This window comes from Hyaena hyaena, unplaced genomic scaffold, assembly GCF_003009895.1.
Source record: "Hyaena hyaena isolate Hyena2069 unplaced genomic scaffold, ASM300989v1 scaffold_476, whole genome shotgun sequence".
NCBI classification, from domain to species: domain Eukaryota; kingdom Metazoa; phylum Chordata; class Mammalia; order Carnivora; family Hyaenidae; genus Hyaena; species Hyaena hyaena.
The window spans coordinates 947,311-962,307 of NW_024081111.1; the positions used below are offsets into that span (position 1 = coordinate 947,311).

A 14,997-nucleotide genomic window follows, 5' to 3' on the forward strand; every position below is an offset into this window, starting at 1 on the left:
GTGTAGGTCTTTGGCATTAAGTGCATTCCTGTTGTGTAACCGTCACCAGGGTCCATCTCCAGAACGTTTCATCATCCCACACAGAAACCTTGTATCCATTAAACAATAATTTCTCATAGTACCCTCCCCACAGCCCCTGGAAACCACTCTTCTACTTTCTGCCTCTGTGAATTTAAGTACGTTAGGTGCCTCATGTAAACTGAAATTTAAGAAAAAACCACTTTTTAAAAAAATATTCTTTCTCACCTGCCCCATTGCCTTTTGGAAAGAGGATGAAATATGTTATAAATATTTATTACTAATTGACATCGCATTTGCATCATCAAATTATACATGATGTTTCTTAGTCTTTTTGTCCTTTCTTTTTTTCCACCCCGATTTCTTTGGTTAAGTTGTGGAGTTGAATAGGAGGTGTGGCGGAATAGGGAGCACTGCTTTTCCCGACTGTTTGGAAATGATAAAACACGATGTGGGACTGTGTTTCTACTGTAGTTACATTTTTAAAAGTATGATTTTAAATTGTAAAAGAGATGTGGAGGTGGGGGAAAGGTCGGCTGAGAGTTGGTTCTGTCTTTCAGTGAAGATGGCAGTCCCCACGATGATTTCCAAATGCCATTTCGGCTCTTTGGAGATTGACAATACCCTTTTAAATGGAGAATAATTGGTCACCGCCTTCCTTTAAATGGACTGTGAGTCACATTTCACTAAATGTCATTGCCAGGTGAATTAGAGGTTCAGCTTCACTCCCTCAGAAGTCCCTTTGCTCAGTGACACTTCAGTCAGGGCTCTTGGAATGTCCCCAGCACCCCAGATCTTTGCCCCTCTGGAGGGTGCAACACTAGTTTGTAGTCATGAAGAAAGGTGGGGGACGGAAATGAGGCGTCAGAAATAACCAGAGTAGTCAACAGTGAGATAAGGCAACCTGCCTACCCGCAGCCGGGGGTGGGGGGAGTCCTCTGCTGGAATCGGTCAGGCCCCCTAGAGCAAAGGGCATCTCTCTGTGGCCTTGAAGGACAGTGGGCTCTCTCTCCCTCCCTACCCTTCTGCCTGCCTTCTCCCTGTTCCACCCCAGTCTAGGGGAAATGTGCTTGTAGAGTCTTCGAGTTTTATATTTAAACATTTTTGCAAATGTGGGCAAATGCACACTTATAATTTTCTTTTTGCTGCAGATCATTCTGGTGGCGTCTTCCTTGATGGTCTCACCCACCAGTATTGTAGCCAGAGGGGCTCCTTTTCTGAGCTCCTCTAGTGCACTCCCAAAGGATGGAATGCAAAAGGCATATTCACTTAGCATGGTTTCCACATGGGACATTTTCTTACTTAACAGACAGAGGGAGACTAAGGAGGGGTGAGTAGCTCTTAGTACTGGGGTTACTGCCTTTGCTCCAGGACTGCAGGAAGTTTTTAAATCTGGAGGAGGGGGAGAGGCGGTGAGGGAAGGATTGGTCTTTGCATAAAACATTGGTGTATGATCCACTACTCCCGCTGGGCTCAGGCTGTAATTAGCTCCAGACCCAACCTCAGGGAGCATAAGATACGGCCTCCTGAGGGCCAGCACTGCAAACAAGAAGGACTGAAAAGAAGCCGGTCGGTAGGTTGGGGGTGAAAGACCCTGTACTGAAGCCTTACACTGCGTTCTGTTTTCTCAGTTAGTTATTGATGGGACTTGTTTGCAGTTTGGCAGCCGGAGTATTTACTGACTGATCAATGGGCATAAGAAAACAGATAACAAATGCACACTCTTTATGCAAAAGGCCCATGCAGTTATTTTATGGTGGCTTACTAGAGGTCTTGAAACCTGACTTGTATGCACTGTTACCTAGCAACCTGTTACAAAGTCACCGGGGAGTGAGATGCATCGGTAATTTTTTTTGTGTGTGCATATTTGGATGTAAATGTAAACTTGGTGACTGTGGCGGTGCAGCCCACAGGAGGAGAAGAGATGTTAAAAGGAAAGGAATACATTTTCCGGAGGGATTTTTTTTTTCCTTTAATTCCACTAACTCTCTGGTCGGTTGGGCCTTATCATTGATAGCTGCTGTCACTGTGGTGCTCTACCTGGCTGTGTCTGTGAATGTGATCATGGGACCGAAAGGCCAGATCCCAGGGAGCTGTGGCTGAGTTTCTAGCTCTCGCCGTCGTCAGATGTAGCGCAGCAGTGGTCAGTATGAGGCCTTGTCCCTCAGCATCATAACGGCGCCATTGTTCTTGCGACGCATTTTGGAGCTGGGCTCTGTGCGTGCACCTGCTGGTATTGTAGGGTGCAGCTGTTTGTGGGCACCGAGTCCGCGAGTCTCTGTGCCAGCCACATCACTGCAGAACTGGAGCACAGTGACAAATTCAGGGGTGTACATACCTACTTGTTTCCCAAAGAAAGACGGAAAACACTTGATTCTTTCTTGCTTGGTTATTAAGGGACGTCTTTCTTGCTCCTTCAACTAAAACTGAGCATACAGATGGCTTAATGGAACCCAGAGGGAGTAAAATATCGCTGGTAGAATGCCGTTTGAAACAGACTCTAAATCCTTCTCCCACCCCACCTCCGTTTTGAGGTTTCCCAGTATATGTGATTGTGAAATCAGACCCCCTTCTCCGATCTATCAACTAGTCCTCCGCCTGAGCCCACACTTAACATTCCATAGTCCTTCAAGACTAATGTGGCTCCGTAGAACCGAGCCTCCCAGGCTCAGCCTGTAATTGATTCAGAGAAGAGGACAGGGAAGCCCCCGCTGCTGGCTTTCCGGGCTGATGGAAAAAATCATTTTGTAAACTTCGCTCAGGGTTTCAGCCTAGGAGGCAGGCTGAGGGCTGCAGCCCTACATATTTGCATAGATCTTTCTTGGGAGCTGGAAGGCATAGGCAGGTCGTGGAATGTCAGAGCAAGTGACCTAGTGGTCGCATGACTGGGGTGTGCTGGGGAAAGGTGCTCACCCAACCGCAGAGCGCTTCAGTTCCTGCTGCTTCTGAGCCTTCTCTTCCTTAACTAGGGGCAGTTCTAAACTAGCCGCACATTATATTTCCCTGGGGGAGTTTCTGAAAAGTGCCAGGCCCCTCCCCACTCCCAGAAGTTACCGTTTAATTAGTCTAGGAAAGGGCATAGTCATTGGTATTTTCTTTAAAAACCTCAAAGGAAAGAATGGTTCCGTCGGTTAAGATTTTGACTTTGGCTCGGGTCATGGTCTCATGGTTCGTGAGTTTGAGCCCTGCGTTGGGCTCTGCGCTGACAGTGCGGAGCCTGCTAAGGATTCTCTCTCTCCCCTTCTCTCTCTGCCCTTCCCCCACTTGTGCTCGCTCTCTTTCTCTTTCAAAATAAGTAAATAAACTTTCAAAATTAAAAAATTAAATGAAATCTTCAAATGACTCTAATGTGTAGCCAGGACTGAGGCTCATTGACATGAAATATGAACTTGGTACCTGAGAAAGTTTTTTCGGTACAGCTTGGTTTTGTAGGGTTTTTAGTTTTTTGTTTTGTTGTTGTTTGTATGTTTGTTTGTTTAAGTAAAGCTCTCTTCCCTTACTTTCCTTTTTACTTTTTTTTAAAATGTTTACTTATTTTTGAGAGACAGAGCATGAGCAGGGAAAGGGCAGAGAGAGGAGACACAGAAAATGAGGCAGGCTCCAGACTCTGAGCTGTTAGCACAGAGGCCGATGCAGGGCTCGAACTCACGAACCGTGAGATCATGACCTGAGCCGAAGTCGGCTGCATCACCGACTGAGCCAGCCAGGCGCCCCTCTACCCTTACTTTCTACCACAGACCACGAAAAGGGGCCTGGTGTATGAGATGGGTCTGGGACATTCACCACAGGTCAAGGTTGACATGAATAAGTGACCCGGGTGAGTCATGTCCCTTGAGCACCTTGTTCTCCCTTGTGGGGCCTCATGACAGGAGAGTGAAAAGAGGCATCTTCGTGTTCTCCAGTTAGAAACAGAAAGCCTTGAGACTCCTCTAGAGCATCAAAGAGCCGGGAGTGTCATCATTAGGTCCCTGATTAACAGTTGCTTGCAACAGTCTTTACATCATTTCTCTTCTTCAGAGCTACACTCTTCAAGATAGAAAATTTAATTCTAACTCTCCATTTGTAACCAAGGAGTTGACAGAAACTTGGCATCTCCATCGTGGGCTGGGAATATCTTTTTGTCACCGGTTTTCCAAAATAAAAGATACAAGTCATTTCAACTATTTTTAATTTGGAAAACTGGCAAAAAAAAATTTTTTTATACTGTCTCCCACATTATATTAATTTTATAAAATTGAGTCCAAAATAATTCTAACTAGGCAGAGATGGCATTTTTAAAGCAGGGACTTACCAGTGGGTACAGGCCGAGTTGTTTCTGGTTTATTAGGAGATCAGCCGTTAAAATGGCAAAGGCTTTCTTGTATAAATACAGGTGATTTGGCGAATGGGTTTGTGTCCTATCTTGCCATTTCCTGCAGGCCTTTGTTCTTTCTGCTTCCATCTACACACAATTGGATGCATCTGCCCTTATGATACAGTTAGTCTGTAAATGGCAGCTGCCCTATCGGGTGATGCCTTTGTTTGCGCTGCTGGAGAAGGAGGGATGGGAGAGGCCCATAAACCAGGTAGCCCTTACCGCTCGTTGGCTCTGATTGGCTTTCAATAAAACATCTTTACAAATGAGCTTCTTGCAAGTAAATGCTGTCCTCACGTCTGTCGTGCCTTCAGGCTTCAGTGCCAGTGGCCAGGGGCTCCCGCTCCCTGAAAGTGCTTTCCCCAGTGAATTTATTTCTAACCACCTTCCCTTATGCCCTCAGCTTGGCCCTTTTTATTTTTTTTCATCTTATTGTCTTAAGATTTTTTTTTTTTAAGTAATCTCTACGTAGACCCAACGTGGGCTCGAATTTACAGCCCGGAGATCACGAATCGTGTGCTCCACACCGACTGAACCAACCAGGCACCCTGGCGCTACTTTTTAACCCTGCCCTGCTTTTCTCATGATGGGCATTCACGGGTCATGTGACTGAACTTCTTGGTGTTGGAAGTGGCATTTTAGGGCCGTATCCGTTGTAGGCAGCCTGAAGGCCCTTCTGAAATCCTGGATATTTGTGATCCCCAGTGGTGATTCATATATATGAGAGAAGAGAATGTGACCCCTGGTTTTCAATGACTTGCTACTCCATGAGACAAGGACTGATGTGAGTCACAAAAGGAGCAGGTAGCATTATAAGAAAGTGGCGCCTGAAGTTATACACACATCTGTGGAGACTTTGTGACATCTACTCATTCTTTCTTATTTTTCCTTGACAATCACTATGTACTGCTTACTCTGTGCCATTTAAGTTATTTGAACTTCATAACAACTCTATAGATAGATAGTATTAGTAGTCCCATTTTACAGATGAAAACCGAGACACAGATTAAGAGACTTGACCAAGTTTACACTTCTAATAAGTGACAGAGCTGTTTCAGCGTTCCCTCCCCCGGGCTGCCTGTACCCCAAATCACAAAGTAAGGAGGCAGCACAATCAACCTTGGCTGTGTTCTTTGCCCTTGTTTGCTGTTGCAGAGTTGAGTCCCCAGCAGGGAGCCATCCTCTGAATGCTCTATGTTAGACACCATTGGAAGTTGCATTAATTCTTTTAGGCTTTTCAGGAATTACTTAGTGCGAATAGTAAAAACAGTAAGGCCAACTAATATTTCCGTAGGGCTTCACAGTGCATGGCGTATTTCCAAATACATTGCCTCCTGACAAGCATGTAGACAAAGAGCGAGACTCAATGAGATTAACTGTAAAAGGGTCATGACTGGAATCCAGATCCTTCTTTCCTCACTGTCTTGGATGGAGTATACCTAGTTCTAGAATTGCCCTGAGAATAATGTTTTATCTTGATAGAGCCTTGGGAAAATGTACCAAAGTCTGTGTTTCTGCAAACCTGAATCCAAGACATTTTCTTCCTTTCTTCAAAAGTACATTTTCTTCTACTTGTTACTGTTCGTTCCTATTGTTACGATTTCTACTGCTGTTTTCATATTACTAGTCAAATGCGTCTATGGGGAACCGGGCACTGTGCCAACAGCTTCATGTAATTTCTCATTTAACCCCTCTTGAAAGCCTAGAGGGTCACTACTATTAAACCTATTTTATAGATGAGGAAGTTGAGGCTTAAAAGGTTTTAGCTACAAGGGACAGAGCAAAGATTCAGCTCTGCCTAACTGCAAAGCCTTGGCTCATGACCACTTAATTAGCTATTACCTAATTTTTTTTCTCAGTTGAGCGAACTGTCTTTTGACCTCCGTCTGCTTCGCTGTTTATTTTCCTTGGCTTTGAACCATGGCATCATTTCTAATGCATGCTAATTCAGTCGCTAATCCAGTTCAATTTTTTGTGTCTTCAAAATATATCTACAATTCATCCCTCAGTGCGCAACGCCTCCTGGCCATCAGCTCACACCTAGCTAGCTTACCCCTTTAACTCTCTCTCTGGTGCCTTCTCCACCCCAGCTGCCCACTTCCAGGCCCTCCAGTGACATTCTAACAAGACTCTTCTAATATTTCTTCTAATACCTCTTGCATCAGGTTATGCCCCTGCCTGGTTTCTTTCTACAGAGTAACTATCTTCACTCCTCTCCAGAAAAATACTAGTCTTCACTAGCTCATATGTAACACCTCTCACTACCGTCTCTCTACTTTCACTCATGTTCTAGGGGTCTGGTAATTTGAACTGTGGAGTTCCGTATATCTTCCCTCTTGTTAGGTAAAATGGGGGAAGGGGACAATAAGAATTTTCAAAGAAGAATAATTATGTTCTTAAAACTAAATGAATTATGTTAATGCACCTCTGACCCACGATGGCTCTGTATCTTTGTAGAGAATTTCTAGCAATGTGGGGGCCCAGTCCTTTGATACTCTCCCCTACTGTGTGGCCTATGCAAATGCTGGCCATCCTTCAAAGAATATTTTGGTTCCCATTTCTTCAGTCGAGCCTTTTCCTGTTATTCTGGTCTTTACTGCCAACCGTCCCACCCCCTGTGAATTCCAGTGATATTTAGAGTTTTTATCGCTAAGGTTAGTGATGGTATTATTTGCATAGTTCATTCTATTGAATGTTGCTATGGTATGTATTGGGGAGGCGGAGGGAACAGATAATGTTTCTTTTGTAACATCTTTATCTTTGTATCATCCACAATGCATTTCATGATGGATTATAAGAAAGATAGTCCATTAATCATATTCTAGAAGTCAGGTTTCTTGAGGCTGTGATACTACTTCACCTAAAAAAGATTGGCAAATTCACAACCAGCTCCATAGTGCTGTAAGAAAGAAGATGGAGCAGAGTGGTGGTCGGTGGAAAGGAAGCAGGCTGTTCAAAGGGAGCCTTGAAGGCTGTGAGTCCGTTGGTGTGGTCTCGGATCCCGTATTCCAGGCCCTCAGCTTGTCAGACCAAGTCTAAGAACTGGAGTCTGTCACACAGCAGGTTTAGTAACAAACCACTCCACAGTTTAGCAGCTCAAACTAATCGCCATTTACTTAGCTTATGGTTTCGTGAATTCGCATTTTGGGCATGGTTTGAACTGGGTGCTTCTTTGGGTCTCTCCAGGCTGGCTGCACCATCTAAAGTCTGTTGCTACATGGGCTGGAGGAGACTTGGTGTAGGATCTAAGATGGCTTCTCCCCATTCCCCAGAGTCTCTCATCCTTCAGCAGGCTAGCCCAGGCTCATTCATATGGCAGCGGGCACGGTTCCAGAGGAGAGAGAGGAAGTGCACGAGGCCTCTGGAGGCTAGGCTGAGAACTGGCTCAACCTCACTTCCATCACTTTCTGTTGAACAAGGCAAGCCGCAGCTCCAGCCCAGATTCAGGGAGTGGGAGAATGGACTACACCTCTTGGTGGGAGGAACTGCATAGTCCATTACAAGGGGGTGGAGTTTCAGGGAGGGAATCCTTATGGCCTTTTTTTTTTTTTAAAGTAAGCTCTGCATCATGACCCGAAGATCAAGTGTCACATGGTCTACCAACCAGGCTAGCCAGGCGCCCCTCCATTATGGCCATTTTATAGTCTACCGCAGCCCAGAGTTCCTCAGACTCCCTGGGTGTTCCACAATGACAAAAATCATTTAACAACTGATGTATAAACCAGAATGTCAGCGTGGTAATTTAAAATGACAAGTGTAACAATCAAGAAGAGATGTCATTTGGGGCAGATGGTCACCAACTTCCCTGAAAAGTGTTGGAAATATATTATCCAATCTCTAAGTTTTCTTTTTCGAGCCTCAAGCCACTTCATGCTGTTCATACATACAAATCACTTCACTACTGTTCATACATTTCATTCTTTGTACGTGTTAATAGAATGAATTTAAAATACTGCTTTCTTTCACATTTACTTGCGCCTTGATTGGTTCTTCAGGACCTGCTATTCCTGCTCTTGACATGGGAGATATCCTGTCTGTTAAGCAGATTACTGTAGATAGCTACTTTTGCTCATTATGTGTTGATTTTCTAGTTTAGTTCATGGGGGAAAACCTTATTTATTTATTTTACCATTCTGGAGGCGCCGCTCATTGTTATTACCCTTGACCCTGCCCTAGAGGCTGTTTTGTTTCCCTCTTGTCACTGTGTCATTGTGAGTGTACAGTGGTCAGTCGTAGTTGTCATAGGGAACCTGTGTGGTCTTGCTTTGAGACACTGATACAGAAATAAAGATAAGCCCAGGTGGGGATTAATGAGAAATCTGACCTGGTTAAAAACTTCACTAAACACTAATTATAAAACTACTTAAGGCAAATTAAGTAGTTTACCTTATTAGAGAGCAAGATTTAAAAATATTTACCTAATGTTTTAAACATTCTATTTGAATATAATATGCTTAACATCTAAAAGCAGTGCTCTACTATAATTAATTATTATTGACTTAAATCTTGGCTTTTTTTAATAATTTTAGAAGGCAGTGTATTTTTATCTCACCGAAAGTGCATCAGGCTGTCAAATAATCCCAGGTCCCACCAGATCATACGTGCTTAATGTATACTGATAAGGAGACTTGTGTAGTTGTTTGTAATATGGGGAGGTGAGCTCTGATTGCGGTTCTATCTTTAATGAGCTGTGTGATTTTCAACAGGTCATATCATTCTCTGAGCCTGTGTTTACTTATCATGAAATAAAGGAAGAGAAAACAGTAATGGTTTTCACTTCATTGTTTAAAGAATGAACTCATTTTTCAAACAAAATCTGAAGTGCAGACTCACTATGTAAAACACATAGAATGTGTATTTTTTAATATAACTTTATTTTTTAACTTCACATTTGTTGTATATTTTTATTCAAAAAGTCCAGCAGTCAGAACCAAGTTGCTACGTGATAAGCATACAACACGCAATGAATGTTATGGTCGGGAGAGGCCATGTAGCAGCATGAACCCCTAGGATGTTTCTGAATTTCTTTTGCCGCATGCACTTCCAAGAAATACCACTTTACACAGGGATGTGGTGGCAAATGAGAGTAGACTTGTAACAATTCACCTTGTAATCTCAAGATGCCTTTAACGAAATTTATTCAGCTGCTTGAAAGAAGAGTACAATAATGAAAAGTTTTTGCTTCCAAGTTAACAACATTTAGCAACTGCCCTCATTCCTTAAGAAGCATTTAAAACTTGCTCCATGCAGTAAAGCCACCTGTAATTTCAGTAGTAACTGCTTTGGTATTGCTCCATGAACTGTCACTTGGAAATTTATTTAATCTCTGTAGTCTCCAATTCCTCAGCTGCAAAATGGGGATAGTAGTAAGGTTGTTGTGAAGATCCAATAAGTTATTTCAAATAAATTAACACTTAGCATACTTCTTGGCCCATTTTAAGTGCTTTATAAAAGATAGACCCAATATATCTGTCTGTCTGCACATGCCTGTCTGTTTGTCAGCCACGATCAGAAGCTTCACCGAAGCAGATAAACTTGGACCCACCCTGGCATTTAGTTTAAGGTAGTGGGTTTCATCCAGAGGTGTGCATGGGGGATAGTAGGTAGTGATTTTTTGTTTTCATGACATGATAGTGCTATTGGCATCTAGTGGGTAGAAGCCATAGATGCTGCTAAACATCCTACAGTGCATGGGACTGTCCCCCGCAGCAGATTATCCTGCCCAGAATGTCAGTGGTGCTGAGGTTGAGAAAGCCTGATGAAGACATGCACACAGACTCCAGGAAGATCACAGTCGTACACTTTGAATTTTTTGAAAGATCAGTGGATAGCCAAGCACCTCCTTGTGAATGACATATTCCTAGAGTTCTGCCACTCCTGTGATGCAGGAGGAACTGCGTTAAAAGTGATTCCAAACTGAATTCACTTGTCAACACAAGTAAACGTTAGTGGTCTCCATTATAACACAGATGATGTTACACATTTTTAAATTAGCTTAAATAATCTTAAAAACTTAAATTTGAAGCAAACGTTTGTTGGGACCCCTGAAGCTTATCCTAGGATTCCTTGGAACACTATTTGAAAACCGCCAATCTGTGGCCCCTTTCAGGTCCAAGAGTCTTTGGCTGTGCTTAAGGGTGAGGTAGGAAATAAAATCTTTAATGGCCTACAGTTTTCATGTAGCATTTCAGCATTCCCAAAATTGCCAGATTCTTTTTTTGAATTTTTAAAAATGTTTATTATGTATCTTTGGGAGAGAGAGACAGAGGAGACACAAGAGGAGGAGGAGCGGGGGCGGGGGGGAGGGAACAGAATCAGAAGCAGGCTCCAGGTTCTGAGCTGTCAGCAGAGCCCGATGTGGGGCTTGAACCCAAGAACTGTGAGATCATGACCTGAGCCCAAGTCAGACACGTAACCCACTGAGTCACCTAGGCACCATAGAAAATCGCCAGATTCAGAGCTGAGAGTCCTGTGTTATTAAATGCAGGGAAAGTGTCGTCTTCCTTCACCAGAGGGAATGGACAAAACAGCAGAAGCAGCCATGGTGCGGTCCGTTCTTCCTCTTCCACCTTCTTCGTCTGATCTTGACAAAATTCCTTCCTGGAGAAGAGGCACATTTTCCATCCCTTAACTCTATGTCATGTCCCACCTTTCCCTTTCCCATTAACAAAGCCTTGTTCACTCCGAATCTCTTATTTCCAAAACCCATAATCCAACCGCTTAGGATAGTATCCCTCTCAGAGGTGCTTGGAGAGGAAGGAGAGAGCTTAGGTGCATTTTCGGCCAGAAATCCTGAAGCCTGGTGTCTCTGTTATCTGGAAGGTTTGGTTTCTTAACCTCTTAGGACCTTAGTTCCCTCACTTATAAAATAAGGACGGTAATAACACTTACCTCCTGTGAATGATGGAAGGACCATTTCCTGTTAACTATTCAAATGCTAGGTGTGTGCATTATTATTAAGGACGCTTGTAGAATTGCCCTGGGGGGAATTGGGGGACTTAGAAGGGATCTCAACATGAACTGTTGACACTTTGCTATAAAGAGGGGTTTTTTAATACTTAATTAATCTCTGCCTATTATATTTGGAAATTTGGAATAATTTTATCCCAGTGGCTTTCCCATTCATTTCCCATATGAACCTTTATCTTACGTCCTGTATAAATCCTCAAAAAGATTATTTGTTTCCTTTAAGTGGCAGCCCAGCTCAACTGAGTGTGTGAACTTACAGATACACATAATTTACAATCAAAGTGGCCCAGGCCCTAAAATGTTTGGAATGGAGAAGGGGCCTCTTGATTAATGGGGCTTCCTCACTGCATTAAAAGTGGAGTATCTGGAGACTTTAGGATACATAAAAAGAAGCCAGGGTAAGGGCTATCAAAGTCTTTTATGAATTGAGTCCCATATGTTCACAGATCTTTGTGCTGGGAAGAAAGAAGTAAAGACTAGGCAGTGGATTTTAAATAGTTCCTTTTTTCTTAGCAGTTTTCCCAAACAAACAAACAAACAAAAATCTTTAATTCCACTTTTTTCTGTAGAAAGGGAATGGGTTTTTTTAAAAGTAAGATTTAAAAAACCCAAAAGTAAGATAATAAAAAACTATGGCAATTGTTCAGTCAGATTAATTTTAAAATGTAAGCTTTGTGTACTGTTTTTAGTATAAATATTTCTGATAATTAAAAAATAAGAGGCTAAGTCGGTTAAGCATCTGACTTTGGCTCAGGTCATGATGTCATAGTTTTTAGGTTTGAGCCCTGCATCAGGCTCTGTGCTGACAGCTCGGAGGCTGGAGCCTACTTCAGATTCTGTGTGTGTCTGTCTCTCTGCCTTTCCTCTGCTCACACTCTGTCTCTCTCTCTGTCTCTCAAAATTAAACAAACATTTAAAAAAAATTTTAAATAAGAGGATAGCCCTCATATTTCTATTTTACGTCTGTTTGGGAAATTATGAGTGTTTGGGAAATTAAAACTTGGGCAAATGAGTGTTTCCCACATTTTTTTGTGATCTGTTATTAGCTATATTTACATTTCCCTAGCACATTACTAGTTTTATGTCATTCTTGACATTGTCAGAATGAAAACCATGTATGAAATGTCTGCACATTTATAATCCAACACCATATTAGCTTGCCTGTTGTTTTTTTAAATGTCTTACTGAAGTTCTGTTAAATCTGGGTTGTACTAACAATGCTAATTTTTTTTCTCAAATCTTATGTAGCATGTATCGTGACTAATAACTTCAGAAGCTAGTTACATCTTCAGAGAGCATCAGCTTAAGGTTGCTCTCTCCAGAAATTGGGATTTGATTCTGGACTTCCATAGCTTATCTCTTTTCTAACCTTATCTTCGAATTTTAAAAGTTTTAAAATAAAAGATACAGAAACACTTTTAAAAGTACATAACTTTATATTATTCCTTCCTTCCCAAAGAATCACAGTCTCAGACTTCATAGACAACACACCACTTAATTATTCTGTTGTGACTAACTTCGATACTTTTGGAGAAGGATTTTATGAAGGGTTCTGGAAGAAAGGAATAGGGCCAGAGAAGATTTAGGAGGTGGCCAGAACCCCCTCCCTCCCGAAAGTGGTTGAATGGGGAGGAGAAGTATGTTAAATAAACAATGTCCTCTTAGGAGCTCCCCTCCTGGTTGAGGTCAGATACATGAGGATTACTCTAGGGACCATCATTTTTCTTTTTGGTTTAGATTCTGATAGCATTGTCCTCAAAGGGTCAAATTGTATTGTATTTTTAATTTTTTAAAAGTAATCTTGGGGCGCTAAGGTGGCTCAGTCGGTTGAGGGTCCAACTTCAGTTTGGGTCATGATCTCATGTTTGTGAGTTCAAGCCTTGCATCAGGCTCTGTGCTGACAGCTCAGAGCCTGGAGCCTGCTTCAGATTCTGCGTCTCCCTCTCTCTCTGCCCCTCCCTCGCTAATGCTCTGTCTCTCTCTGTCTCGAAAATATATAACACATTAAAAAAAGTTTTTAGAAAAGTGATCTCTATGCCCAGTGTGGGGCTCAAACTCAAAACCTTGAGGTCAAGAGTCACATGCTCTCCTCTCTGAGCTAGGCAGGTGCCCCAAATGACCGGATTTTAAGCACTTTTCTTGAAAATTTTCTGGACTCCTCCTTTAGTAATGCCTGAGTCCAAATGAATGATTATTCACAGACACTTCAGTAAGTGCTGTGGTGTAGATAGCAAACCTTTTATCTTTAGCTATAGGTTTTATTCTCAGTCTAATGAACAGATCCAAGGAAGACACTTCCAATATTTTGGGATTCCTAGTTTTTATTTCCCACAAGTAATAGTGAAGCACCATCAGATGTCACTAATTTGTAGCTAACATATTTTATTAATTCCACAAATATATATTGAGCACCTACTATGTGCCAGGCACTGTTCTAGGTGCTCAAGATACATCAGTTGTAAAACAAAGATCGTTGCCTTCTTGAAGCCTACCCTTGAGTTAGAGGAACCGACCATAATGATTAACATAATAAATTAAAAAATTATATGGTATATGGTTAGTCTGCTTGGGCTGCCGTAACAAAGTACCAAAGACTTGGTGACTTGAACAAAAGACACTTATCTGTCACAGTTCTGGAGGCTGGAAGTCTGATATGTTGATATCTGATATGGAAGTCTGATATGGCAAGTGTGGTTTCTCCTGAGGCTACCCTTTTTGGTTGAAGATGTCCACCTTCTTGCTGTGTCCTCCCATAATCTTCCCTCTGTGTGCATGCATCCCTGCTGTCTCTTCTTACAAGATATCATTCAGACCAGGTTCGAACCCCACCCTAATGGCCTCATATAACTTGAACTATTTCCCTATCTCCCCAAGTAGAGCCACAAAGTGGGTTAGAGCTTCAACATAAGAACTAGTGGGGGTGGGTACAATTCAGTCCTTAACAATAAGTTATCAAGTGATAAATATTTTGGAAAAAAAAAAAAAGAAGATTCAAGTAAGGTAAGAGAGACTGGGTTTACTATGGGGTGGGGATTGCAATTCTGAATAGGATAGTCAGGGTCGACGTCATTGAGAAGGTGGTACTTGAAGGTCAAGTTACATTCACATGTTGTTATAACCCAGGGACCAACCAGAAGTGGAGGCCGGTAAAGAATGTAGGGTGGGCAGCTGATAGAACTAGGTTCTAGTCCCAGCTCCGCATCTCTCTGGTGGTAAAACTTTCAAATGTCACCTTAGCCTTCCAAGGTCTAATTTCTAAATGTGCTGGTCTGTGTGAACTTGTGATTCCAGAATGTGTACCCTTAGAGGGAACAAGGGAGAAAGGACTTTATGGTGGTATACTGGTTAGGGTAGGCGGTGGGCAATAAGGCAAAAGCTTTTGGGGGTTTATCATCATCTTCTTTTTTTGTTAAACAGGAATGGGCTCTGGGTTCACTGTAATAAGTGTTACTAAGAAATGTGTATTAGGATGAAATCTTCTTTCTCAAAAGACAAACCCAACTAATGTAACCAACCTAAAGTTCCTACTGCAAGGCCCATTGAAGGGGAGCAAGATGCCGGGGAAAGTGGCCAGTGGTGGAAGAGGTGCTTGTCTTCCTTCTTGGTCTTTCCCAGGGATTGAGTAGCTCAGTGGGTGAAGGCCTGTTGTGGTGTAG

General features: G+C 42.4%; 1 protein-coding gene across 1 annotated transcript in view; it reads left to right on the forward strand.

Moving 5' to 3' along the window:
- ZNF827 (zinc finger protein 827) overlaps window positions 1–14,997 on the forward strand; it is a 164,902-nt gene that overhangs the window by 48,954 nt on the left and 100,951 nt on the right. The window lies entirely within an intron of this gene.